The sequence below is a fragment of the Periplaneta americana genome, chromosome 3 (assembly GCF_040183065.1).
Source record: "Periplaneta americana isolate PAMFEO1 chromosome 3, P.americana_PAMFEO1_priV1, whole genome shotgun sequence".
NCBI classification, from domain to species: Eukaryota; Metazoa; Arthropoda; class Insecta; order Blattodea; family Blattidae; genus Periplaneta; species Periplaneta americana.
This window is the reverse complement of record NC_091119.1, coordinates 161252030-161279859: the sequence shown is the minus strand read 5'-3', so window position 1 is coordinate 161279859 and position 27830 is coordinate 161252030. Positions and strand designations below refer to the sequence as shown.

The 27830-nt window shown below is 32.4% G+C and overlaps 1 protein-coding gene across 2 annotated transcripts in view; it reads left to right on the top strand.

The window, feature by feature from the left end:
- Nucleotides 1-27830, top strand: part of LOC138696779 (transient receptor potential cation channel protein painless-like) — a 96363-nt gene that overhangs the window by 51102 nt on the left and 17431 nt on the right. The window lies entirely within an intron of this gene.

Here is a 27830-nt window from a genome sequence, read left to right as displayed (position 1 = left end):
TACCTGGGAGAATCCTCCGTTTTCCTGTTCAGACTTCAGGATCTGTAGTACACATCGCTTGAAGTTGTCAGGCTGTCAGTTTCAGGAGTGTGATGCATATTCTGGAAGAGATACGGTCAAGGAACGGTTAATGAGATACTGAAATCTGTACAAAACGTTTGTCAATATGACAGACATCGAGGATCAGCAAGAGGTTAGGTTTCGTTTTTAGAGGTTTTTGATTTGCCCTGCATTATGCATTCTTTGGTAGGCATATCAAAAACCTGAATAATCCAAACCTAACCTGTCACTGATCCTCTACGATGTCTGCTATATTGACCAAAGTTTTCTACCGATGTTTGTAATTTTGTATCATGAATCCTGATTATCTAGCGATATCTTACCTCATTCATCCTATCTGTTCAATCAGCAGGTCCGATATTGTTAACTTCAGGGTATGCTTGATATATTTGCCGTCAAAGTTGCCAATATCAATTTCGAATAACATTCGACACCGCGTATATTGTGTTAACATGTCAATTTACAGTAAATTTTACTTCAAACAAGAGTTCGAGTTGATAATGCAACGAAATATAGGTAATTTAGCAACTTCACCTTTCACCTCATTTTACATAGAAATGAGATTAGCAATAAGGTTCCGGCCTTTTATTTTTTAGTTTCAACACTTCAGGAAAGTTTAAATAACGGAAATACTAACAAACTGCTTTTCCTAGTACGTGTAATTAAACTTTTAAAGTGAACAAATTTGATTAATTTTTTTTTCGCAATTATTGTTGGCCCCATTACGTAGGGCTACATTTCGTGTACGAACTAGGCAAGTCAATTAGACCAAAATTTAAATATTTCTTGAAACCTGATCCTACCAATTAACATTGAAATTAGTAATAAGCCTATCCAGTGCCAATCTATTATTTAGGAAGTTGGAGAATTCAACACGAATCTCGAACAAGTGAAAGATTCCCTATAGACCAACCCATGCTTTCGTAATTCAGAGACCACCATTACTACAGCAAGATTTTGAATTTCTTTTACTGCAGAGTTCCACATATACCTGTATTCATTATGATCGGAAAGTCAAAATCCAAGAAATTAACAAAGAATACAACAATTTTAAATTAATCACATTCAATGCCTTTACTTCATCTGTTCAAAATGTGCGCCAGCGATTGTTAAATGGGTTAATTGCATTGTATAATTTGAGAGCAGATCAACCATCCACCTTAGACCATGGAACTACAAACGAGGATAAAGTACTACAACTACATCTAAACCAAAGCTACAACAAACAAAACACCAAAGGCAATAAGAAACCATTAGTCCCTCTAACAAAGTGTACTTTGATGAAGTATAAACATCGAATGTAATTCAGTGTTTAGCCACTGAGTAGTTACAGTGTACAGAAAATTTACAGATCGAACGATATTTTATGGGCACTCAAATGTCTTCAATAGGAAATTTTGAAAATAAACGCTAGCAATCTAAAGAATATAAAATTCTTACTACGCAAGATTCATTGCTACGTAGGAGAATATTAATAGAAGTTCCAGTCGCATCTTTGATTACATATTCATCGAATGAAAACTTAGTAACACACATGGAATTAACTTCGCAATTTCGTAGTAATATTAAAATTTATTTATTAAAATTTAGTGAACATTTATTTCAACAAATGATATTTGAGACTAGTGTTGAAATTTACAGCGGTTGTTCTGGAAAGTTCATATAGGCCTACAAGTCAACTTCACTTATCAAGACTTCTAGACATCCATTTATAAGATATCTGCATTCTAGTGCAATGTATTGTCAAATATACGAACTTTAAGTACTCAAAATCTGAACGACTAGAAATACTAACATTCTTAATTATTAAACCGTATGGATATCAATACATCCAAAACGGAAAATAAAACCGAAAGAACGTGTGTTTACCGAATGTGTGTCCTAATACTAAGCTAAAATTTTGCATCTTGCGTAGCTATCACAGAAATTAATATTTTACTTTAAAAATGAGACGCAATTTATGAACTTTTAAAAAGGCACAAATATCCGAACAGAAAATATATCTCGCTCAGAAGTCTTTAGATCACCGACTAGCTGGTTCTTCGTATCTGTTGAACTGAACGCCACGAGCTCAAAAACTGGAGTGAATGATCCGTGCCAAAGGCAGTGTCCACCCGTATATCATTCCGATACCGATGTTCAACTTATATCGTGTCACGTGATTTTCTACCAATCCTCCCGTTCGATGTATTCATATAAAATATGTTACTTGTCTTATTTAATGTTTAAAATCGTGAATTAAACTTATTAATTATTATAAATTACAAATAATAAATATCTGATATACAGATTTATGTTAATCTTCATAAATTAACCAAATATTATAACTAACTTTCTCGATAGTATCGCCCTCCGAAATTACTGCGTGTTAAGGGTGTACTACACATTTTTCTACATATGAATTCTTGACGTATTGCCGATGTTCTTGAATTTTTAAACGTTTGCAGTCATTTTTATTGTATTTAATAATTTTGTAGGAACATTTCACTAGTTGTTAATTTCTTGTAGCTTTCTTTATTAAATCCACATGAAGAAAATACAATAATGCCTCTATTTATGTCAAAGACAAATATCAACAACATAAGAACTACAGTCTTCATAATCTATTTTTAAAAACAATAACATTTAATTTATCATTATCATTATTGTTATTATCATCAGGTTTAATAATGTCCTAGGACATCTTCCTACGTCCATTTTCAGGACTCTATAGCCTTTCTTCATTCTTCTATATTCTCTCGTGTGCCATCTTCCAATCCCCTTTCTCTTATTGTTCTAAATTATTTGTGTCCATGTCAATTTTGGTCTTCCCCCTCTTCATTTTTCCCCATTGGAATTAATTCATTTTCTTCGGCAATCTATTTTCTGTCATCCTCTTCATATGACCAAACCATCGTAACTGTTTTGTTTTAATAATTATTATAGTCTACATACAATTCTTGCACTTTCACTTTTTCTCTTATAATAATATTCCTAATTTTGTCCTTCCTTGATAATCTTGCAGATCTCCGCCAGCAATCCATCTCTGTAGCATGTAGTTTTTCGACTGTCCTTGAGTATAAAATAATGTACGTCTATTTACTCTATATAGCCTATGTAAAGACACACGGGAGAAAATTATTCATGTTTGGGAACCACATTTTAAGATTTGCCGTTTCCTAAAATGCGCTTTATAATCCAACAGCATTTTTTCATAATATAATCGTGGTTGGTTGAAGTCTTACATAATTATTTAACATATCAATATCCTAAATTATTGTAATTCTACGATTAAATAATTATAATTATAATAATAATAATAATAACAATAATAATACTACTACTACTACTACTACTACTACTACTACTACTACTACTACTACTAATAATAATAATAATAATAATAATAATAGTAATTTAATTTATTTAACTAGCTAGCGAGTACAAATTAAAATTATAAAACAAAAATGTTTCTAGCCATTACCGTAAGAGTCAGGCTCGTGTACGGTGTGGTCTTAGCCAATTATATAACATAAAATTTACAAGAACACTTCACTAAATGCAGTAATTAACACAATTCAAACCAATAAATAACACACAAGAGCAAAAAAAAACAAACAAAACAAAACAAAAAACAAAAAACAAAAAAGAGAAAAAAGGAGAAAAAGAGAGAAAAAACAAATTTTATATATATAGATAATCAGACAGATGTCGACTATATGCATTTTGCATATTATAAATCCGGGTTCTATTAATAAATAATTAAAATATGCCTTAATAAACCAATTGATTACTCATCCGAGCTTTTGTTCACTAATTTTAATGTTTTGAAAATTAAACAGATTTATTATATTGCCTTATTAAACTTCATACATAAAAATCGTAATAAATTCAAATTGTATTATCATAAATATGGAACTAAAAGATCCGATTTTATACTATTAGAGGAACCAAAGTGTTTAACAAGTACAGCTCTTAGCCATGGTACCTACTTTTGTCCAAGGTTATATAATAAAATAATTGAAAAATATCCAAATTTGGAAAATGTTAATATCAGAAATTTCAAAAATAGCGTTAGGAATTTCATTTTTAAAGAATATATATTGATTTAATATGCATATGTATTTGTATGATTTAAATTTTTAAAATTGAAATTGCATTTTTAAAGTTAATTCATTCCTATAATTTTCTTTCTTGACCCACTTTGTGTCAAATAATTATCTTTGTTTGTGTTAAGTATGTATTTAGATAACTCCCTGAGCATTCCCTTCAGGGAAGAACTATGACTGTATTTTTGTACATGTTATTTTATTAACAATAAACAATAAAAAACTAACAGAAGTATTTCATTTGGCCCCAAATATCACTTTGCCCAACTCAGGTAGGTAGAAATGCCCTGCTTCTGGCGTAAATGTCCTGTAAATCGTTTGACAATCGGGATGCAAAAATTCAGATTCCAGGTATTGATTCACTATGAGTGAAAAGATGTGTCGTTCACCAGTGCCAACTTAGAAAACTTGCTGAGCTATAGCTAATCAATCATCCGTATTGGGAAGATTGTGCAGAAGAGCAGGAGAGTACGGCCTTCAACTTCAAAAGAATAATAGTCTACAAAACTGTAAATTATTTTTAAATTACAATAATAAAAATAATAACAATAATAATACAATAATTAACTAATTAGCAATATAACTAGTAATCACAATAATGAATGGATGGATAAATGCATAAATATGCATGTTACTATAGCATATACTATGGAACTTGTTAAGGCCCTCCGAGAAATATTGTTTCTTTTATTTGGCTCTTGTTTAATTTCTAGCACAGTCTAGTATATACAATCACGAAGCTCAATACGTAGTAAATATGCATCTATAGATAGTTGCTAACCACTAGGATCGCTACTATCGCCTCATTACAGACAATGCGAAATAGTACCTGCACAGTCTATTGTTCCTAGTACCCTCATAAACTCAAGCTTCGTGACTGTATATACTAGACTGTGTTTCTAGTGTGTACCACTGTGACCTGAACGAATGAATGCGGATAGGTGCTTTGAGAAATATCTTCTTAACAGAGGAAATTGTTTTTTACTTGATGTGGTTATGGTAAATAAAAAAAGAAAGGTTAGATTCAGTAGACACGTAACATTTCTGTTCAGTCTTAATACAGGCATGGAGGGAGGACGCCGGACGGTTGTGGATGTGTGGATGCTAATACTCACTCACCCCACCACGCTGGGCTCTGTACTGCTCGTTGTTTACATCCAGTGCTCACTGTGTTCCGTAGTAGTGGGAGTAAGGGACATCAGTGGCGTGTTGGCTATTGCAATATACATGTCATAAGTTTTATAATTAAAAATATCACATGTCAATTACTTATCAGCTTTTTAAAAGAAGGTTTTTATTGTTCTTGAATGTATCAGTCCTGATAATACATCACAGTATTAAATTAAACTGAGTTCAATACTGAATTATGAGGTTAGTCCCTTCCGTGGTGGAGATCGCCTACATATCTGATTATTTATAACAAATGTTTTTAAATTAAATTAAAATTTAAGTATCATTCACAACAAAAGTTAAGACAAAGTTAGGACGTTAAACTAAACGAAAAAAATAATTCAGGAATATTGTTGTCAATCACAATAAAATCTTAACGTAGATAATAAACAATGAAGAAGTATAACAGCGGAATGGGCATGTGCGGGAACAGTTCGATTAAATTTGAGATATACGGCATATTCTTTTAAATATTTAATGCATATCATAGTTATGTTCATTCAGTTTACAATGCTATTGTAATTGTTTTCCAGATATTTTCCCTCAGTTGTACAGGGACATCATTTTATTTTTACTAACATTTCTAATATTAATCTGGCTATACCTTTGGATCAACGGTTGCTACCCCCTTCCACGACTGGAGTTCGATGATACTGGCGTAATATACAAACAAATCACTTTACTAGGTATAGGAGGGAAGAACAGTAGTTCATTAATTTACGTAAACTAGGAAATATCGCGATTTTGAGTTTGATAATTTTCATTAGGTTTTTGTTTAATCAAAATAAAGTACAGTATTAACAATGAATGTTTTTACTCACGAACTGAGCTGTCCATGTGGACGTATTCATTATGCAGTGTATATTATACTGTCTACATGGGTATATTATAGAGAATGAAGTTAAATTGAAAAATAATCATAATATGGATATTTAAACACATTTTAAAAAAAAGTGGCGGTTCATTTCGATACAGGCTTCAATTCTAATGTGTGTAATTCCAATTACCAGTTTCGTCCTTCGTACTAGTAACTCATGTTGAAATAATTCTGTACCTACTCTATAAAAGAGTACCTTACGTACTGTAAATTCAATCTTCACTTCTGCTCGATCCGAAAAGATAAAATTACTCAGACATGCTATCTACTGTCCGTCCAAGTGGTTATGTCGCAGGATCGTAGAAAGGGGGGAAATCACGTGATAGTTAATTACTTAACAAGGCCCTTTTATTTAAGTTATTTTAAACAATTGTATGGGTATAATATTACGCAGACGTCCAATTCCTAACAGAAATTAATGTTCTCAGAAAAGAGCTAAGACAGTCCAGCCACTAGGCTTTACAGAGAGGCGAATAGAAGCAGGTGGGGAAAACCGGAATGCGACGTAGGCAAATGGACGACAGTACCTGTGCGAAAATGATGTAATATTGAAATCTCTTTCGTCACTGGAAAACGCGAACATATTTTTGGAACGTACTGTTTACTGTGACCGTAAGGCTACTATGACAGTATATGCGGTCTTGGATCTGTGTGGAGGACGGTTGAACTTCATTAGTAGAAGGAGTGGGAGTGAAGTACATTAAAAAAAACTCAGGTACAATAAAAATTGAAGTAAAAATAAAATGATGTTCCTGTACTTCTTTATATGAATTGTGCCATTTTTTGTCGTAGGACATCTATGCTGTTGAAGTAAAATTATCAACTTTTCGTCAAATGACGTCATTTTCTCAGACGCAGATTCTTCATCCGTGATTGACTGTAGGCGTTTGTCTCTGAGTAATTACACTAAAAGTTATACGTAGAAGCCCGGAGTTTACACGATCATAAGATGTCGAGTCCCTGAAAAATCCATAGTGACACTTGTGGCGGACAAGTGTCCAATTAGGGTTTTTCTCGGGTTTCTCCCATTTCCCCATAATATTAGGCATCTGCATCAGTCCGTCATTCCATAGCATTCTCCGAACACCGGCTGGCGACGCACGCGGGAGACTGGCCTAGGAATGAGGGGAGTTGCCTGGGTACGCAGCGAAACTTAGTGTAGTCAGTCGGTGTGAGTTTGGAAACGCGCCAAGCAATCTGTGCCTTGTGTCTTTTCTTGCACTGCACTTAAGATGATGTCCAATGTAGGGGATATGTGGTTGTTGTAGCTAATATTCATAAATGGTGCGTCGTATTAATATCACGTCCGAAATCATCAAGTTTCTTGAATTTGTAACTGTTTGTAATGCAGTCTGAGTTTTCTTTTAAGGAGCGACACTCGGTTATATTAACAGAAATTATTTTCTTCACTAATAATGTTGAAACACCTGTAGTGCGAACAGTTTTAGCAATTTGTAAATCACATTGCCTTCTCCTTCACTGAAAAATAGGTAGCCTATACATTTTTTATAATATGTGCAGCTTGTCTCTCTAATTAATGACTTCTTCCAACAGGAGAAGTACGAACATTACAAATTGTCATCACCACGTTGTTCACTTTCTTCAACAGACTCCCATGGTCGACACATATTTCATAATTTTAATGTACACTAAGAAAACTAAACAAATAATGCAAACTACGTGTACTCCAAGTCGTTACAGAACTGGTAACTCTGTGGTGTTTACCTCTGCGCAAGACGAGGGAAACAGCAGTAACTTGTGTGGCCTTCTGCCCTATCCCTGGGTTTTCTCCGAGCGAAGGTACAATATCTCAAAATCTAAAAAGACACTTACTTGCAGTTTCTTGCTTTTCAAAATTCGTGTGAAGTCTCAACAGCATTAAATTGTATTACATATTACTTCCTTTCCAAATTCGTGTGAAACTGAAGCAACACTAAATTGTGTTACATTTCACTTCCTTTCAAAATTCATGCTAAATCATAACACTAAATTGTGTTACATTTTACTTTCTTTCCAAATTCTTGTGAAATTGAAGCAACACTATACTGTGTTACATTTTACGTCCTTTCCAAATTCGTGTGAAGTCTCAACAGCACTAAATGGTATTACATTTTACTTTCTTTCCAAATTCGTGTGAAATTGAAGCAACACTATATTGTGTTACATTTTACTTCCTTTCCAAATTCGTGTGAAGTCTCAACAGCACTAAATGGTATTACATTTTACTTTCTTTCCAAATTCGTGTGAAATTGAAGCAACACTATATTGTGTTACATTTTACTTCCTTTCCAAATTCGTGTGAAGTCTCAACAGCACTAAATGGTATTACATTTTACTTTCTTTCCAAATTCGTGTGAAATTGAAGCAACACTACATTGTGTTACATTTTACTTCCTTTCCAAATTCGTGTGAAGTCTCAACAGCACTAAATGGTATTACATTTTATTTTCTTTCCAAATTCGTGTGAAATTGAAGCAACACTACATTGTGTTACATTTTACTTCCTTTCCAAATTCGTGTGAAGTCTCAACAGCACTAAATGGTATTACATTTTACTTTCTTTCCAAATTCGTGTGAAATTGAAGCAACACTACATTGTGTTACATTTTACTTTCTTTCCAAATTCGTGTGAAATTGAAGCAACACTCCATTGTGTTACATTTTACTTTCTTTCCAAATCCGTGTGAAATTGAAGCAACGCTACATTGTGTTACATTTTACTTTCTTTCCAAATTCGTGTGAAATTGAAGCAACACTACATTGTGTTACATTTTACTTCCTTTCCAAATTCGTGTGAAGTCTCAACAGCACTAAATGGTATTACATTTTACTTTCTTTCCAAATTCGTGTGAAATTGAAGCAACACTACATTGTGTTAAATTTTACTTTCTTTCCAAATTCGTGTGAAATTGAAGCAACACTACATTGTGTTACATTTTACTTTATTTCAAAATCCGTGTGAAGTCTCAACAGCACTAAATGGTAACTTATTACATTTAACTTCCTTTCCAAATTCGTGTGAAAATGAAGCAACACTATATTGTGTTACACTTTACTTCCTTTCCAAATTCGTGTGAAGTCTCAACAGCACTAAATGGTATTACATTTTACTTTCTTTCCAAATTCGTGTGAAATTGAAGCAACACTACATTGTGTTAAATTTTACTTTCTTTCCAAATTCGTGTGAAATTGAACCAACACTACATTGTGTTACATTTTACTTTCTTTCCAAATCCGTGTAAAGTCTCAACAGCACTAAATGGTAACTTATTACATTTTACCTCCTTTGCAAATTCGTGTGAAATTGAAGCAACACTTGGCAGCGGCAGATTTTCTCCCTCATTCTTGCGGCGTTTAAAATGCAGAGAGTTGCGGAGTGCGACAGCGCGAGCTGTTGTCCAGATCGATAGCAACGAGGGGGCCTCCGAGGATATGTCATAGGTCTTCCCTATCCCAAGAGGCACAGATGGAGCTGCTAGGTCCGAGCAGGACTGCAGCACGCATGGGGCACCAAAAATCAAATGCAATCTATTAAAGCAGACCACTCAGATACTGAACTATGCTGTCCCCCCTCTCTTTCTTCCAATAGTTTCTACAAAAAAAAAAAAAAAAAAGAATTCACGATATTTATCAAATATCTTCATACTCCTTTCGGAATTTTGCCCAATTTTGCCTTTTGGGGATTTTTGACGTGACTTAGGATATATAGCAAGACTACCATGACATGGTGCCAGCTTGACGTCATGTCAGGAGACATCAATTTGGCAAAGGACAAACATATTCTACGTGAGAATAAATTTTCAACTGCAGACTCATGAGTGTAGCTTTGACTTTTATAAAGGAGTTTAAAATCCATCGCCGTCCATAGACTTTGAACAGGCGAATCTTGGATATAACGTATAGCATAAAACTTTATTAGAGTTTACATTATGATGATGATGATGATGATGATGATCGTCGTCGTATTCCGCCTCCATAAAAAATGATATCAACATCTTTTAACTGGTCTTACTCCTTTCTCTTGGATTATAATCCATGGCTACTCTAGCAATACGTGTAGTTGACATTCTTTGTATGTGTTCTTTCCAGTCCTGTTGTTTTGTTCTAATTATATCTATTATACTTAGTATATTTAGTTACTTTCTTATATCTTCATTCCTCTTTCTATCTAATAAAGTATAGTCAGCTACGTATCTCAAAAACTTCATTTCTCCTGCTTCCATTCTTTATTCGTGGTCTTTTTTTAGAGTCCAGCATTCACAACAGTACAAGAAAGCAGGGATTGCCATGGCTTTATAAAACTTCAATAAAGTTTCCTTTCGCACCTTTTTACCTAAAGTACAGCGAATTATACCGCAAAAATAGTTAAATATACTTAGTTTATTAAAATTATGATAAGTTGGTAAATATAGCACCTTAACCACCGGCGTAGCTCAGTCAGCAAGGCACTTTTCTATAGACCCACAGTTGCGATAGGGCACGGGTTCGATTCCCGCTTGGGCTGATTACCTGATTGGGTTTTCTCCGAGGTTTTTCCCAACCGTAAGGCGAATGTCAGGTAATCTATGACGAATCCTCCTATATATACTGAAATTTGGTATCCCAGACGGTCTTCTGGTCCTGAATGCTATATGAATAAACTCGGAGAGGACAGAAAATGTATTATTATCATTATTATTATTATTATTATTATTATTATTATTATGTATTTTTTTAATTGAGAATATTCATCACTAGAGAAGTTCTTCTTCCATCAGAAGAATGACATTACGCCACGCTTCACTTTCTCCTTCCATTTATTATTTTCCTCCATCGATCTCTATCTTGAGCATCATCTGTGACTCCAATATTCCTCATAGACTGCTGTGTATTCTGTTTCCAGGAAGTCTGCGGTCTTCGTCTTCTTGTCTCCAACTTCCATTCATACACATCTTAGGAATACGTGTCTCATCTATTCTGCATAAATGTCAATACCACTTCAACCTTCTTCTTTCAATTTCCCCAATTATGCTACCTTTAATTGCCATAATAATTTTTCGTATCTCTGTATTCCTGATCTTTTCTGGCCGTGATTTCCTAGCTGATCTTCTCCAGAAGTCCATTTCAAACGTAGTAGCTTATCAAAATGTTTCTTCTGCATCGTACAGGTCTCTGCTCCATACAATCACGCTTTCCAGTAGCGACTTATATATCGACCTTTTTGTTCTGTTAATGATGTTCCTTCTCCATAGTACAGAATTCACATGCCAACTGCCTTCCTTTCGTTGCTTGCTCTTTTACTTGTTTTCGTCTCTGAAGAACCGTCTTTATCAACTACTGAGTCAACGTAAGTAGGCCTCAAATTATTTATTTTTCTTAATTTTTTCTGCATCTACGTAGGCTACGAGTACAAATCATTGGGACCGTTTGTCATATATTCAATTTTTTTTTCGAAATGTATATTAAGGGAGACTGTTGTACCTTGAATCACTTTTCACTTTTCACATTTTATTTTATTTTTTTTTTAATTTTGAGAAATTAAATTTTTTTAATGAAAAAAAAAAACTTAAAAAAATTATTGAAGATTCCTTTTCAACTTCCTCCAGGTATTTTCCTGTTTTACAGATCTATTAAGGATGAAAAAAAATAAAATGAAGAGATATGTAAAGTATTCCGTGGCATAACAGGTTCGTGCACCTTGGATCATACCCTCTTGTACCTTGGAATATTAGAAAACAGAGAATACAGGTGGAAATATAGCTGTAAAACCTCACAATAATTAAAAACTTGTATTTGCGATCATTTACAGTTTTCTCTGATTGAGATTTTAATTTCTGGAGAAGCCATAACTGCTCAACAGCTTTCTTCAAGGCATCCGGATCAATTGGGGTCCTCTTAACTCCAGACTTACTTCGTGACATGATCTTAAAATAAATTTGAATTTAATTATTTTATTTTATTTATTTAATAATAACATATACATAAAAACGTTACATTAAAATACCCCGAAAGAGCAAAGCTCGTGTTCGGGGGACAGTTCCGTTACATAGATATACATGCTTTATAGACAAAATACTTAAGAAAAAAGGTGACATAAAGACGATAATAAATTTAGTAAATAATAATACTAGTAATAACTGAGTGAAAAAAGAGACGATGCTGAGATTGGTGGATTAATATAAAATTATTATTAGTAGTATAATTAGTACAGGTCATGTTAATATAGTAACCAAGATAAGACAGAAAAAATATACTTAGGATAGAAATAAACTTGTTTTATAATACATGGTACATAATATAAATACAGGGAATTCTGTCATATAACTTTTTAAATTCTGGATCTGAAAATTTCATTGCTTAAAGTAGTCAAATCTGGATGAAATTTTATTATCGAATTATATAGACGTGGACCATAATTTGTACTGTGTAGGAAGCAGCAGATGTGAAACATTTAGGTTCAACTAATTTAAGAATTTCATTTCGTCTTGTATTATGATCATGTGGCTGAACTACAAATTTCATTCTATTTTTATGATAGAATTTCATTAAAGAGTATTTATAAATGTGGTCAATTCTAAAAACATTCAATTTGGAATGGATAAAATTTGTTGGATAATCCAGTCGCCTTTTCAAACAAATTTTGATTATACGTTTTTGCAACATAATTAGAGGAAGAAGAGCAAAAATGAAAAATAAAAACCGATAGCATCATTATCTTGGAACATGTTCCTTGGTACAAGATGTTTTGTGATCCAAAGTACAGAAGGGTGCACGTTTAAACAAATGTCTGCCTAAACTAGAGATGAGAATAAATCATGCAAATTAACATAAACTTATTTACTCACCAGATGATAGGGAACACACCGTACTTGATTGATAGTTATAAATACAATTTGGTTTCGTGTTAAAAAACTTAACAATGAACGAAATATTTATTTTTGGTACAAAACAATTGTTTCGTCCGCAGAACTCACACTTCGTAATAAATCAAACCGGAACTATGACCAGAGCTACCTTGCGGCTTTCTCTACAATCTACTTCAGTTTGAGTCGAATAGGTAGCAGCAAAAATCAGAAACAAAAAAAATGATTCAAGGTACACTATGTTCAAGGTACAACAGTCTCCCCTATTATTATTATTATTATTATTATTATTATTATTATTATTATTATTATTATTATTATTATTATTATTATTATTATTATTACTGGCTTTCAAGGAACCCGGAGGTTCATTGCCGCCCTCACATAAGCCCGCCATAGGTCCCTATCCTGAGCAAGATCAATCCAGTCTCTATCATCATATCCCACCTCCCTCAAATCCATTTTAATATTATCTTCCCATCTACGTCTCGGCCTCCCTAAAGGTCTTTTTCCCTCCGGCCTCCCAACTAACACACTATATGCATTTATGGATTCGCCCATACGTGCTACATGTCCTGCCCATCTCAAACGTCTGGATTTAATGTTCCTAATTATGTCAGGTGAAGAATACAATGTGTGCAGTTCTGCGTTGTGTAACTTTCTCCATTCTCCTGTAACTTCATCCCTCTTAGCCCCAAATATTTTCCTAAGCACCTCATTCTCAAACACCCTTAACCTATGTTCCTCTCTCAAAGTGAAAGTCCAAGTTTGAGAACCATAAAGAAAAACCGGTAATATAACTGTTTTATGAATTCTAACTTTCAGATTTTTTGACAACAGACTGGATGATAAAAGCTTCTCAACCGAATAATAACATGCATTTCCCATATTTATTCTGTGTTTAATTTACTCCCGAGTATCATTTATATTTGTTACTGTTGCTCCCAAGTATTTGAATTTTCCACCTCTTTAAAGGATAAATTTCCTATTTTGATATTTCCATTTCGTACAATATTCTCGTCACGAGACATAATCATATACTTTGTCTTTTCGGGATTTACTTCCAAACCTATCTCTTTACTTGCATTATTATTATTATTATTATTATTATTATTATTATTATTATTTTATAATTTTTTGTAACTATGGATGTAAGAGAACTATTTTCAATGATTCCAGCAGACTGTTTTCGTTCTGCAAATCGAGCTTTCAGGTATAACTCCCTGTGAAGTTGATTTGAATAATTTCGAGGGAAAAATTGTTCCGGGGTCGGGTATCGAACCCGGGATCTTTGGTTAGACGTACCAACGCTCTACCAAAGGTCCTGTTTTCCTTCTGTAAATCAGCGGAAACGACAGGAAGTTTTGTTGCTGAAATGACAAAACAGCCCAGAGAGCCACCCCTTCTGATAGTTTGTTTAGTCGTGTTCTGAGGCCTCTTCATTCAACAGATGATAGCCGGGTGCTGTATAATCGCGTCCCTTATTAGTCTGTTATTACAGGATTGTGACATGTGAGCACAGTGAATATTAGGCATCCCCCGGAGCTCTGGAACAATCGAGCTCGTTTGTGGACAGCTGGCCAGTTCTGAAATATGACAAACATGACTTCACACAGTACTTGTTGCTGAAGTTTCTTGGCTGTCGGCTAGACAGACACTGTGCATGTGTACAATTTATTATTTCACAGCTCCTAATTCATTATGTCTAACTTTTTGGACCATACATAACTCATTGCCAGAGTTCCCAAATATAGAAAATAAAAATACAGGACACCTAGTTAAGTTTCAATTATCATGAATTTCCTTCAAAATATGGTTAATGAGCTAAAATAACAATATCACATGCGACACAGTCATATTAAAAATTGGTGGTTGTTTATCTTTAAGTATAGGGGGTTTCAAAAGTAAGAGATACATTTAATTTCTCACACTTTTTTCACTTTCTACACAATCTTAAAAATTCTGCCACAGGTAAATTGGATTTTTTGCATCACCACTACTTTGCTTAAGGGATTAAGTACAGCTTAGACTACAGCAGTAATTTTTTGGACATATTCAACATTTTTTTCCTCCATTACTGTATCTTATACAATAATGAAAATTGGTATGTGTAAAACACTGTCCTTCTGCTGTATGAAAAAAAATATTTTTACGATTTAAAACAAATTATTTATATATAATTTTTTCAAAATTCATAATGGTGGTAGTTCACTATGCAAAATGTAAAATTTGTTAATTCTTTCATTTTCTCTCTCTTTTATTTTATTGCTGAAACTTATGTTTACAATATAATGCTCTTTCAACTACATTCCTTAATAAATAATATTTTTTTCTTATTTTGTGTTAGAAAAAAATACTGATACTTGATCATTTTGAATTAATTTATTTTTTACCAGACAATCTATCAAAGTTGTCTTGCATAATATTGTAGATATGATATGCATAAATACACACAAAAAGTTTCATCACAGAATGTTGGATAGTTTTTGAGTTATGTGGCAAACACTTCATCACTGCACAGTGAACTGAATCTTGAAAAAAAAAAAAAAAAAGTAAATATTTTTTTTAAATCGTAAAAATATTTTTTCATATAGCAGAAGGACAGTGTTTTACACGTACTAATTTTAATTGTTGTACAAGATACAGTAATGGAGGAAAAAATGTTGAATATTTCCACAATTTTACTGCTGTAAGGCGTACCTAACACCTCAACTTCATCCTTGATGTTGTAGGTCTATGTGTCCACCATTTTGTTCTTATACATGTAACAGGCCCTCTTACAGAAACGCTAAGTTCGTGTTCTAGAAAATCGTACCACAATGTGTCAATTGGATGAGTTAAGCAATAAGAGACCAGCCGATCAAAAACTGTTTTCGAGATATCGATTTTGAAGTAAATCTGGTTATTTATTATGTATTTTATGCAAGAAGTATTGTAACATTCATACTATTACAAAAAGTAGCTCAAATAATAATAATAATAATAATAATAATAATAATAATAATAATAATAATAATAATAATAATAACAAAGAGCTCATCAATTTTTAATATCAGATCAGCAATTTATTTAACATGGTAAAGCAAAATAACTAAATGAATTTTATGCAATAAACGAATTTTGCTTATAAATGACAGCAGATTGCAGATATCGCGTTCTTGATTTTTTCTGGGTTAAATAATCCAACCAAAAACTGATTTGTGCAAATATCTAAATTTTTTTGTTAATATCTGGCGATCTTGCAGGCAAAGTTACAGTAAAGTGTCTACTGCATTTTTAGATAAAAAGGATCATCGAATGTTGACATTAGATTTTATAACAAACTGCCGAATAACTGCAGTGATTTACCTCTAAATAAATGCAAATCTGCAATTTAAAATATTTTAATTGATAAATGATTTGGATTTTTAGATCATGCATTAAAACCACGTTAAAATTTTATTGATAACGTCTACAGCAAATGTGGTTGCTCACATGGCAAGTGAAATGAATATGAATATAAATGAATACATAATTATTACAAGAAATAATAATAATAATAATAATAATAATAATAATAATAATAATAATAATAATTTATTTAATACTTTACACTTGAGCTACATTAGGCATTGCAGCCCGAAAGAGCAGAAGCTCGTGCTCGGGCGCAGTTCAGATCAGTTATACAAAATATATCACAAAATTAAGAGAGTTCATTGAGCACAATAACTTTAAACATGAAACAGTATTACACCAAAATAAAAATACGTCCGTCCCTGAAAGTTTATATTTAATGACAGTAGCATGCTTTCCGCGAAGGATATAAAGCGCAGATGTGAAGATTCATCTGTACCCTATGGACTGGTTGTAACGGTATCCCCCAGATTTCAGTCTGGCGAACTCTCATTTCAGGAAGCATTACGGAGTCAAACACGTGGAACGCAAAACTTAATGGAGAATTTATTCATGATATTTGCTACTCTTATCTCACTAGTTCCTCCCGGTCTGTTTCAGCTTATGTTCTCATCCTATTTAAATGCGACTAAAATAACTAGGGCAAAGTTGCCTAATTCCATGATACTCCTAATTCCGTGATACGTTTTTTTCACTGAATGTCACGGGGTTGGGTATCTTGCTAGGAAGTTCACCGATGTCTCAAAAGTAGGCGAAAGATGCACTCTTTCGAGAAAGATGTCTGGCGCTATGATCGAACGGCAAAGCTTTGACTGACATTCAATTTTAAAAAAGTATCACGGGATTAGGAGTATCACGGAAATAGGCAACTTTACCCTATATTCAAGAGTAATTTCCGGGAGTTCATTTCCCTCAAAAAGCTGCTTTCTGGGCGGCTACTTGGAAATTGAAAGTAGGTACCTTAAAACTTTGCTTCATAGTTGCTTCAACAATACACTCTTCACTATAATGATACAATACAACCCATGTTCATAATGCATAGTTTTGGTGTTCATTTTCAAATTGTACGAAAATGTCGACTTTTTTCTACTTTCTCATTAGGTAAAATAAGTAGATACTGTATAATAGTACATTATGCAACGAGCCTATAATGATAGTAATTAAGACGCGAGGATGTTTATGAAACGAGCGCAAGCGAGTTTCATAATTTTCATACGAGCGTCTTAATTACCATTATAGGCAAGTTTCATACGACTTTTTATGCTCGACCATATTTATAACTTGAAATTATTCATAAGTATTCATATTATTCTTATCTGACTGGGGAGCGGAAGTGACCTTGTGAAATCTCGTAAATTTTGAGATATGCGCAGACGCGAAAGTATTGATTTTTTCCGAGGAACAAATATCATTGACCTTGATATAATCTAGAGAGTAAAATGAACATTAATCTTGATATAACCTGGAAATTGATTTAGACATTGAAAAACGAGATGACAAATTGAATTTATTTGAATATTATTTACAATTAACGCTAATTATTATAGTAAAAGAACATAACTTTCTGCCACAGTATTGGATTTCCAGCCTCCGTGACGTTTCGCTAGTTGTATTTCGATTGCATATCCGAGAATAATCGATACTTGCGCTTTTACATTGCTTTCTGATTGGTAGAAAACCTGAACTTTAATGAATAGGTGTACTTTAATGAGGATTATTAAAGGGCTGCTGCCAGGTGTATAATTACTACATTTCGGCATGGTCGAGCATAAAGATCTTTAGGAGGTCGAGATGTAGATGGGAGGATAATATTGAAATGGTTTGGGGGAGATGGGATATGATGATCGGAACTGTATTAATCTTGCTCAGGATAGGAACCGATGGCGGGCTTAAGTAAGAGCGACAATGAACCTCCGGGTTCCCTAAAAGCTATTTGTAAGCAAGCGTCTACGAGTCAACTTAATAACATGATTTAAATGGAATAATATCAATAATAATTTAAATGATAAATTAATGAGTAGATGTAATATGAAACTGAAAAACACAGGATGTTTATTCCTTAATGTCTTATCTAAGATGCCCGAAAGTGCCTGTATAGCGCTGGGCATCGATTATTTGGTCCACACCTGTGGAGTAACGGTCAGCGCGTCTGGCCGCGAAACCAGATGGCCCGGGTTCTAATCCCGGTTGGGGCAAGTTACTTGGTTGAGGTTTTTTTCGGGGGTTTCCCTCAACCCAATACGAGCAAATGCTGGGTAACTTTCGGTGCTGGACTCCGGGTTCATTTCACCGGCATTATCACCTTCATTTCATTCAGACGCTAAATAACCTGAGATGCTGATACAGCGTCGCAAAATAACCAAATAAAATAAATCGATTATTTGTCCACGAAACAGCAATTCCACTAGCAATGCACACCGAAAAAAGCGATAACATAACTTTTTCCAGCATCTACTTGCAATTTAAGCTTTTTATGGAGAGGAAATCTAGTGTGTTTCCATTCCTTGCTAGACTGACTGCAGTGTGAGTCAAAATAATATCACCAGGACTCGTTAGCTGTTACGAATCAATGCAAGGACTGATCATCTTTCCCGTGATATCGTCTGAGATTCTGTTGACAGATTCTCGCACGTTCTGCTTTCTGCTCAGCAGTTAAAGAGTGAAAAACACATTGTATGCAAACTTTACGATACTGCAGGTGTTTGTGAAGAATATTACTGATACTTTCCTGCCTGATATTTAGCAATAAACTTAGTTCTTTTATTATTATTCCCATATTCTCTTGAAAAGAGCATTAACATGTTGAACTGAATTTGGCGTGATATCCTTGAGTTCTTGCCTTAGTCGTGGATTGTCCTGTAGAGATATTCTGACCCGAACGAAACTGCGAGCAGCCGATTCTCCTAGACATGTCTCTCCACATACTGCAACCATTCTGCAATAGATTTCAGCAGGTGTACGCCTTTCTACAGTGAAAAAAAGAATTACAGCATACTGTTCACTTTCGGTTGCCTTTCTTGTTAATTTATTCGAAGTAACAATGGCAGCTATGTCAACCACACATATCAACAGCAATTCTGAACCATTGCTGCCAATTATTATACCCCTAAAGCGAACTCCGGTTGCACATAAAAGTCTCGGAGGACTTACTTTCGAACTAATCAAATATATTTACTGCATTTCCGTTTTTTTGTGAAAAAATAAACCAGAAATGTCTTGTTTATATTTTGAGCAGCTTTCAGTGCTCTGTGGCGCTTAGCAACATAAAAATTACGTCGTATTTAAATGGTTGTAATCTTGAATTCGAATTCTACTAAAACATTACAAGCTGTTTTCTCACATTTTTTTCAGCCGTTACGTTCAAAGTGAAAAGGCTCTTACAATTCTGATGTTAGGAACATTAAATTTTTACTGCATGTTCTGCATATTGTAGTTAAGAAAAGGTAATAGCATATTTTTGTTAAGCTAAATGCTTTAGAAATTAAAAAATAAAACATATTTAGTGGACACTATAAATTTAAATTTTGAAGTTGCATATAGCCTGTTTGAAAAATTCTCTTTATTTATAGATGTAAATTTAAAATTCTGATACTTAGTTTTTTCCTAACCATATCAGAGGTGTCGTAAAAAGGGTCATGCATGAAACTTACATTTTCTTAAGAGGAGATGGATTATGAACATATTTTTTTTTTAATTTGAATAACTCAAAAACCATTCATCTGATAATAATGAAAATTACATGCAGAAGTACTTATAGGATGGGGATAAAATATGAAACCTAAAATGTAATCCATAAATAAAGTCAAATTCATTACATTTGTTGTTATAAAGACTGCCTTTTGTGTGTAATCCAGAAAACGAAAGTTCGTCTTGTTTCCAGACAAATAAATTGGTTTCATTTAGATATGCCTTTTTAATAACACAATATTCAAGAAAATAAATTATGATTGGAAACTCTCTCATCATGATGAATGAACTTATTGCGAACCATATAAAAGGTTAAATGATGAATCATGTGTCATTTTCGTGACACCGTGTATTTATTTCCTAGCTGACGTTACACGAACACATGGTTGGACTATCATAACGTAGTATCAACACAACGCCGGGCCTCTGCATTAGGCTAGAGTTGGGAACGATATATCGATTTTTACGAAATACCGATATTTTCGTTTCGATATAGCGATATATTGGTATCGAAATTTTGATTCAATATATCGTATAATATATAGTTTTTTTTTCATAAATTTATAGTTTTTTTTGTGGAATTATTATCATTATCAACAACAAAATCCACACTAGACAACTCCGATAATTCCCGAGAGATGGCGCTAATGAAGGAGGACAGTTACATAATTGTGCAACCTCTCTCAATACCTTGTTCTAATTAGCTGAACTGGAATTCGAATTCAAACTGTTTAATATGCAGCTCCAAATTAAAAATTTAGCCTGTGCGAAAGTGAGACAGACGGGAGGTTTATCTACTACTGTTTTAATATTTTTATTTATGTTCTCCAAGGCAGGAGCAACTCCCACCTTGAAAAGGAACCGTCTGATCTCAAAACGGGTATCAAAACTTTTATTTCTATACTTTCAAATGGAAAGAGAAACAAGGATTTAATACCGATGTGACATTTGTTTGCGGCTATGATTTCTATGCACAACCTAGTACTGACATTCTGGCGTCTTATTACATATTTTTAGTGCATAACAATTCTATCCTTATCATCATCACCATTGTTGTTTGGAATGTTGGAGTGTAACAATAACTTCCAATGGAAACCTACTATAGAAGGATTGTATCAAATCAACTGTGAAGTTTGTTAAAACTTGTAACATCCTAAGTACGGTTTACTTACATTTAAAAATAATTGCAAGTTCTGTTTACTTACATTTCAAAATGATTACGTCGTTAGATAGAAAAGAGCATTATATCTGTTTCCTGAATTGAATTCCATATAAAATTAGAATAATTGAATCGCGTTCCAATAACACTCAACCATGTAGAGTTCACTTAACTCTTTCCCACTACATCGTTTAAGCTCACCTTACCTCCACCATAATTTTGATTTAGGTTAGGACCTACATCATATGGTATTGAACATATATTGTTTATTCTTACAATTTTACATTTTTGCTTTTGACTGTTATGATGTTAATTTCAATGGTAAAAATGAATATTCAAATTTAAATAATTATGTTGTAATACAGTAAATGCACACCTGGAAATGCAGTTTAGTATTTTAGTATTTTTAGTATTTATTTATTTAACCTGGTAGAGATAAGGCCGTCAGGCCTTTTCTGCCCCTCTACCAGGAGATTCCAACTATAATATGAAGAATAAAATTACAATTAGTATTACATTTACAATTACAATTACAAATAAACTTATAATTAGTATTAAATTTACAATTACAATTACAATAAAAATCAAAGTACTAAAAGATTACCTGATTAATTAAAGCTAGATAATTTATCATTTAAAAACAAAGAATATTTTATATTTACTGAATTAAAAATTAAACCTAGAATAACATAATTGTATAGTGATGAAATTACTGGATATTGAAATATTTTGTGATAGATTAAGGAAACTATTTAGAAGAAATCAATTACTGACCAAGTGCCTAGTAAGTTTGCGTTTGAATTCAATTTTATTTCGACAGTCCCTGATGCTAGCAGGTAGCGAATTCCAGAGTCTTGGCAGGGCTATTGTGAAAGAGGATGAGTATGAGGAGGTGCGATGGGATGGTATTGTTAGTATTATTTCATGACGAGAGCGTGTGTTCAGATTATGGTGGGAAGAAAGGTAAGTGAAGTGAGACGACAGGTACGAAGGACTAGAAAGGTTCAAGATTTCGAAGAGAATGAGAAGTGAATGTAAATTTCTTTTCTTATCTAGTTTAAGCCAACCTATTGCTTCCAGGGATGGGGTAATATGATCATATTTACGAACATTGCTTACAAAACGTACACACAAATTATGAGCACGTTGAAGTATTTACTTATGGAATAGCGATATATCGATAATAATCGTTCGATATATCGATATATTTTTTGCAATATATATCGATTATCGAAATTAAGTTTGCAATATATTGCAATATCAATATATCGGTATTTAATTTATTTCCTCAATCATTTCCTCCATTAGACAACACAGAACAACATACTGGCAACTGACGAACACGAGTGATGTAAGTGAGATTCGAACCGTGACTGTTACTTCCACGTAACTTTGAGGTGCAGGTAATTTAAATGCAATGTAAGGAATGACAGGAAGTTAGTTCGGTATAATACGTGCCATGAACAAACAAAGTAACTGATTCTATTTGCATTAGTAAAATTGTATTTACCTTCCCTATTATTAGGCGGTTTGTAAAAGGGACAAAGCCTATATAAACGCTGGCATGACAGTTCCTCAGGGAAAATAATCAATCTGGTTGTCAAAACGATTGTCACGCACAACGGGAAACATTAAGCGTATCGATTCGTTGTTATGGAGACAGTTGCCATCACAAAGTAAACATTGATAACACCAGAGACATGTATCACTCGTCACAAAGCAATCAGGGGGAACGCACGCAACCCGGGTGAGTCCCTAAATCACATTTTAAATTTTGTTAGATATAGGGCACACCTCAAGGAAATTGGACGAGACAGGAATATAATACGCCCTTTATTTTAACGTAAGATTCAGAGAAACCAGTAAGGAAATTACTGAAAAATATTCGAAACTAAAATTCAAAACAGTGTTCAATAGAAAATGGAACAATTTTATTTTAATTTATGAAATTAATATGCATTTACGTAATCCCTTTGTTACAGGTCTTTTCTCTAAGATAATGTTGCCCAGGTGAATTTCGATTTGAAACAATTTTAAAAATTTGTTTGAATGTTGTCTTCTGCTTAAAAATCTATTTAACACATCCTTCTCCAACAGAATACATGAAACATTGCAAACTTCTAGCTCTACGTAATTAAAAAATGAAATATTTTCAAATTATTCTCTTCCTATTCCATGTTTTTCGAAGAAATTTATATACGTAATTTTCTGTAAAATTATTCAAAACTAAAATTAAACACAGTCCACAACACGAAATGGAACAATTTTTTAAAATTATTTAAATATGCATGTATATGTGCCTTTATTATTAATCCTTTCTCTAAATAGCGTTACGCAGGTTAATTGCTACTTTACATAATTTAAAAAAAAATTTTAAAGCTTCTCGTCTGCTTATGCATCTTACTATTTAACATATCCTTCTTCAATACACAAAATATTAGCAACTTCTAGCCCAACATAATTGAAAAAAATTGAATATTTTCAGATTTTCTTCTTCTTGTTTCGTGTTTTGCGAAGAAATTTATAATTATAAATCACATGTAGGCCTATGTTTATATTAACTTTCATATAAGTGTTATCATTTACTTTAAAAGTGTGCATGTCAATTCTACTAAATAAAGATGCTTAAGATGACTTAAAATTTGATAATTTTAAGTATAATACAACCACTATTTTTTCATTGCAGATGAAGAAATTTCAGCTTAATGCATATCTAATTTTACATAAAGATTAATCACATACACTATATTAACTTTACGAAAAGTTATGGAAATTCGTGATAAAGGAATCACAAAATAAGAACATGAAATAACTTACATCTGATACATATTTTGTTCATTTGTTCAGTATTTGTGAAATGTAAATGCTTAGTTCAGAATATATAAATCACAAAATACGAACTTGAAATATCTTTACATCTAAACTCACATTTGGTTTATTTGTTGAGTATTCATGGAATGTAAATGCTTATTCTAGAGTGCATAGCTCACAAAACAAGAACGTGATATTAACTTATATCTAAAACCATATTTAGTTCATTTGTTCAATATTCGTAGAATGTAAATGCTTATTTTATAGCATATAAATCACAGAACAAGAACGTGAAATAATCTTACATTTGGAACCACATTCACTTCATTCAAGGAATATAACTGCTTATAAACAAGAACATGAAATAATTTTACATTCGGAACCACACTTAGTTCATTTGTTGAATATTCGTGGATTATAAATAATTATTTCAGAGTATAAATCACAAAACGAGAAAGTGGAATAACCTTACATCCGAAACAACATTTAGTTGATACATGAAATATAAGTAATTATTATAAGCAAGAACGTGAAATAATCATATATCTGAAACTGCACTTACTTAATTCATGGAATATAAATGCTTCTAAACAAGAACGTGAAATACTCTTACTTCTAGAACCACATTTAGATCATTCGAAATATTCGAGAAATGTAAATACGAGTAAGAGATTGAAATAATCTTATATCTGAAACCACATTTTTTAATATGCATGGAATTTAAATACTCATTTTAGTGTAAGTACATTTTATATAATTACAAAACAAGAACGTAAAATAATCTTACTTCTGGAACCACATTTCAGTTCATTCGTTGAATAATATTACATCTAGAATTATATTCACTTCATTAGTTGAATATTAGTGAAATGTGAACGCTTACTTTAGGGTACATAAATTACAAAACAGAAACATGAAATAAACTTGCATCCGGAACCACATTTAGTTCATTCATTGAATATTCGTGAAATGTAAATGATTATTTTAGAGTACCTACATAAATTAGAAAAAAAAAATGAAGAACGTCAAATAATCTTACATCTGGAACCACATTTAGTTCATTCGTTAAATAATCTTACATCTAGAACTACATTTAGTTCTTTAGTTGAGTATTCGTGGAATATGAATGCTTATTTTAGAGTATATAAATTGTAAAACAAGAACGTCAAATAATCTTACATCTGAAACCACATTTAGTTCATTCGTTGAATAATCTTACATCTGGAATCATGTTTAGTTCATTAGTTGAATATTCGTGGAATATGAATGCTTATTTTAGAGTATATAAATTACAAAACAAGAACGTCAAATAATCTTACATTTGGAAACTCATATAGTTCATTTGTTGAATATTTATGGAATTTGAATGATTATTTTAGAGTAAATAAATTACAAAACAAGAACATCAAGTAATCTTTTAAGCTTATATATGGAAGTACATTTAGTTCATTCACTGAATATTCGTGAAATGTAAATATTTACTTCAGAATATGTAGAACACAAACCAAGAACATGAAACAACCTTAAGCCTATATCTGGAAGCACATTTAATTAATTCGTAGAATATTCGTGTAATATATGTAAATACTTATTTCAGAGTATAAGTTTCACAAAATAAGAACGTGAAGTAATCTTAGATGTGGAACCACATTTTGTTCATTCGTTGATTATTCGTGGAATGTAAATGCTTATTTTATAGTACGTAAATTCGAAGACTAGAATGTAAAGCAATCTTACGTGAAGAACCACATTCGTGAAATGTTAATGCTTATTTTAGAGTAATATTTACAAAATAACAATGTGGATTAATAATAATCTGACATCAGACACCACATTTAGTTCATTTTTTAAATATTCGTGGAAGTAAATGTTTATATAGTAGATCTATATACTAACAAAATAAGAACACGAGACAATCTTATGTTTAAAACCAAAAATTTATAGGAAAAGAAAATTTTGAAATACAAAGAAATATATTTTTTAATAAATTTTTTAAATAATCATGATACCGGTATATAAAACACATGACAATCTTACATCCGAAAACACATTTTCTTTATTCCTTGAATATTTGTCGAATGTAAGTGCTTAATTTATAGCATATGTACAGCATTTATAAAATAATAACACGAAATAATCATACATCTGAAACTATATTTAATTAAATATTTGATTATTCCTTGAATATGTCTTACAGAAAAAAATATTTGACAGAAAATTATACAAATTGTCCTTTTGCCTTCGTTCTAGAAGCGTAATTATCATGGCTGGACGGACGCCATATTGAAATTCAATACGGTGACACATCATTCCCTTAATAATCCTTTCAGGAATTAATTTGTCCAAGTTTACATCATATATTTATTGTAATTTTAACATTTTAAAATCAAACGATTAAATATGTCTTTGTATATACGAACAAAATTGTAAAAACTGTAATTTCAACTGTAAATTATAAATTTAATATGTAAAGAAATATGTGTCAGAAGAATTCCGATTACGCAACCAGATTATTTTTATCTCTTTAGTTATTAAGTAAGTTATTTTTATGTATTTAGTTATTAATTTGATGTGATTGTTTTTATAAAATCAATCATTATTGGAATTGTTATAATAACGATTATATTCAAGGGCTGGATCTAAAACTGTCGCTTGTATTGATCTTAAGGAAAGAAATATGGCGTTTAAAATTCTATGAACTAAATTCGTCAGTTTCAATGATAATTTAAGTTATCACTTACAAGGACGAAATCTCTTAAGCCTGTTTTAAGTTATCACTTACAAGGATGAAATCCCTTAAGCCTGTTTTAAGTTATCACTTAAAAGGATAAGATCTCTTTAGTCTGTTTTGGTCTCATGAAATTCAGATAATTAACATTTTACAAAACATCTTAGTTTGTCCTACAACATTTTAATTCCCGATACGTCTGTGAATTATGATTAGATTTGGAATGCGGTCATTCATTTATTTCTGTAGGTACTTAGTTATTTCGTTTGCTAATTTGAAACGTTTAGTTTTAGGTACCGGTATGTCTTTACTTATATTTCTATTTATGACTATGTAATTTGAAATGTTTCTCGAAAATCTAATTTCTAGTTCATTTTCCACATTAATTTTTTTCAGGATCTGGAATTCTAAGCCAAGACATTTTGACAGTTATTTTTTTTCCAACACATATTTCTTTGTCTTCCAGTACTTCGTTTTCAGATGCATCTGTAGCTTACGGCTAGTTTCGGAATACGATTATCATCATTCTTTCAACATGTTCTGTTCATTTGCTTCTGTACTCCGTTATTTTAATCTGTTAATCTGAAAACGTTCAGTCCTTTACATAACCCCTATGTCTTCAATTATCTTGCTATTTATGGCTGGTAACTTGAAGTTTTCCTCGAAAATCTAATTTATAATTAATTTTTTCTACTTATTTTCTCAGGAACCAGAATTCAGAGCCATGAAATTTTGACAGTTAAATTGTTTTAAGTAATCTTTCTCTGTCTTCCAGTATTTTGTTTTCCAACATGCTTGTAACTTAAGGCTAGTTTTTGGATGCTGTCGCCAGTCATTCTTTCGACACGACTTATTTATTTGTTATTCTGTATGTTAATCTAAAAATGTTTATTTCCTTACACGTATCTTCACTTATCTTTCTACTCATGTCTATGTAACTTGAAATATTCCTAAAAATCTAATTTATATTCATTTTCCCTACTTATTTTTCAGGACTCAGAATTCAGAATCGTGA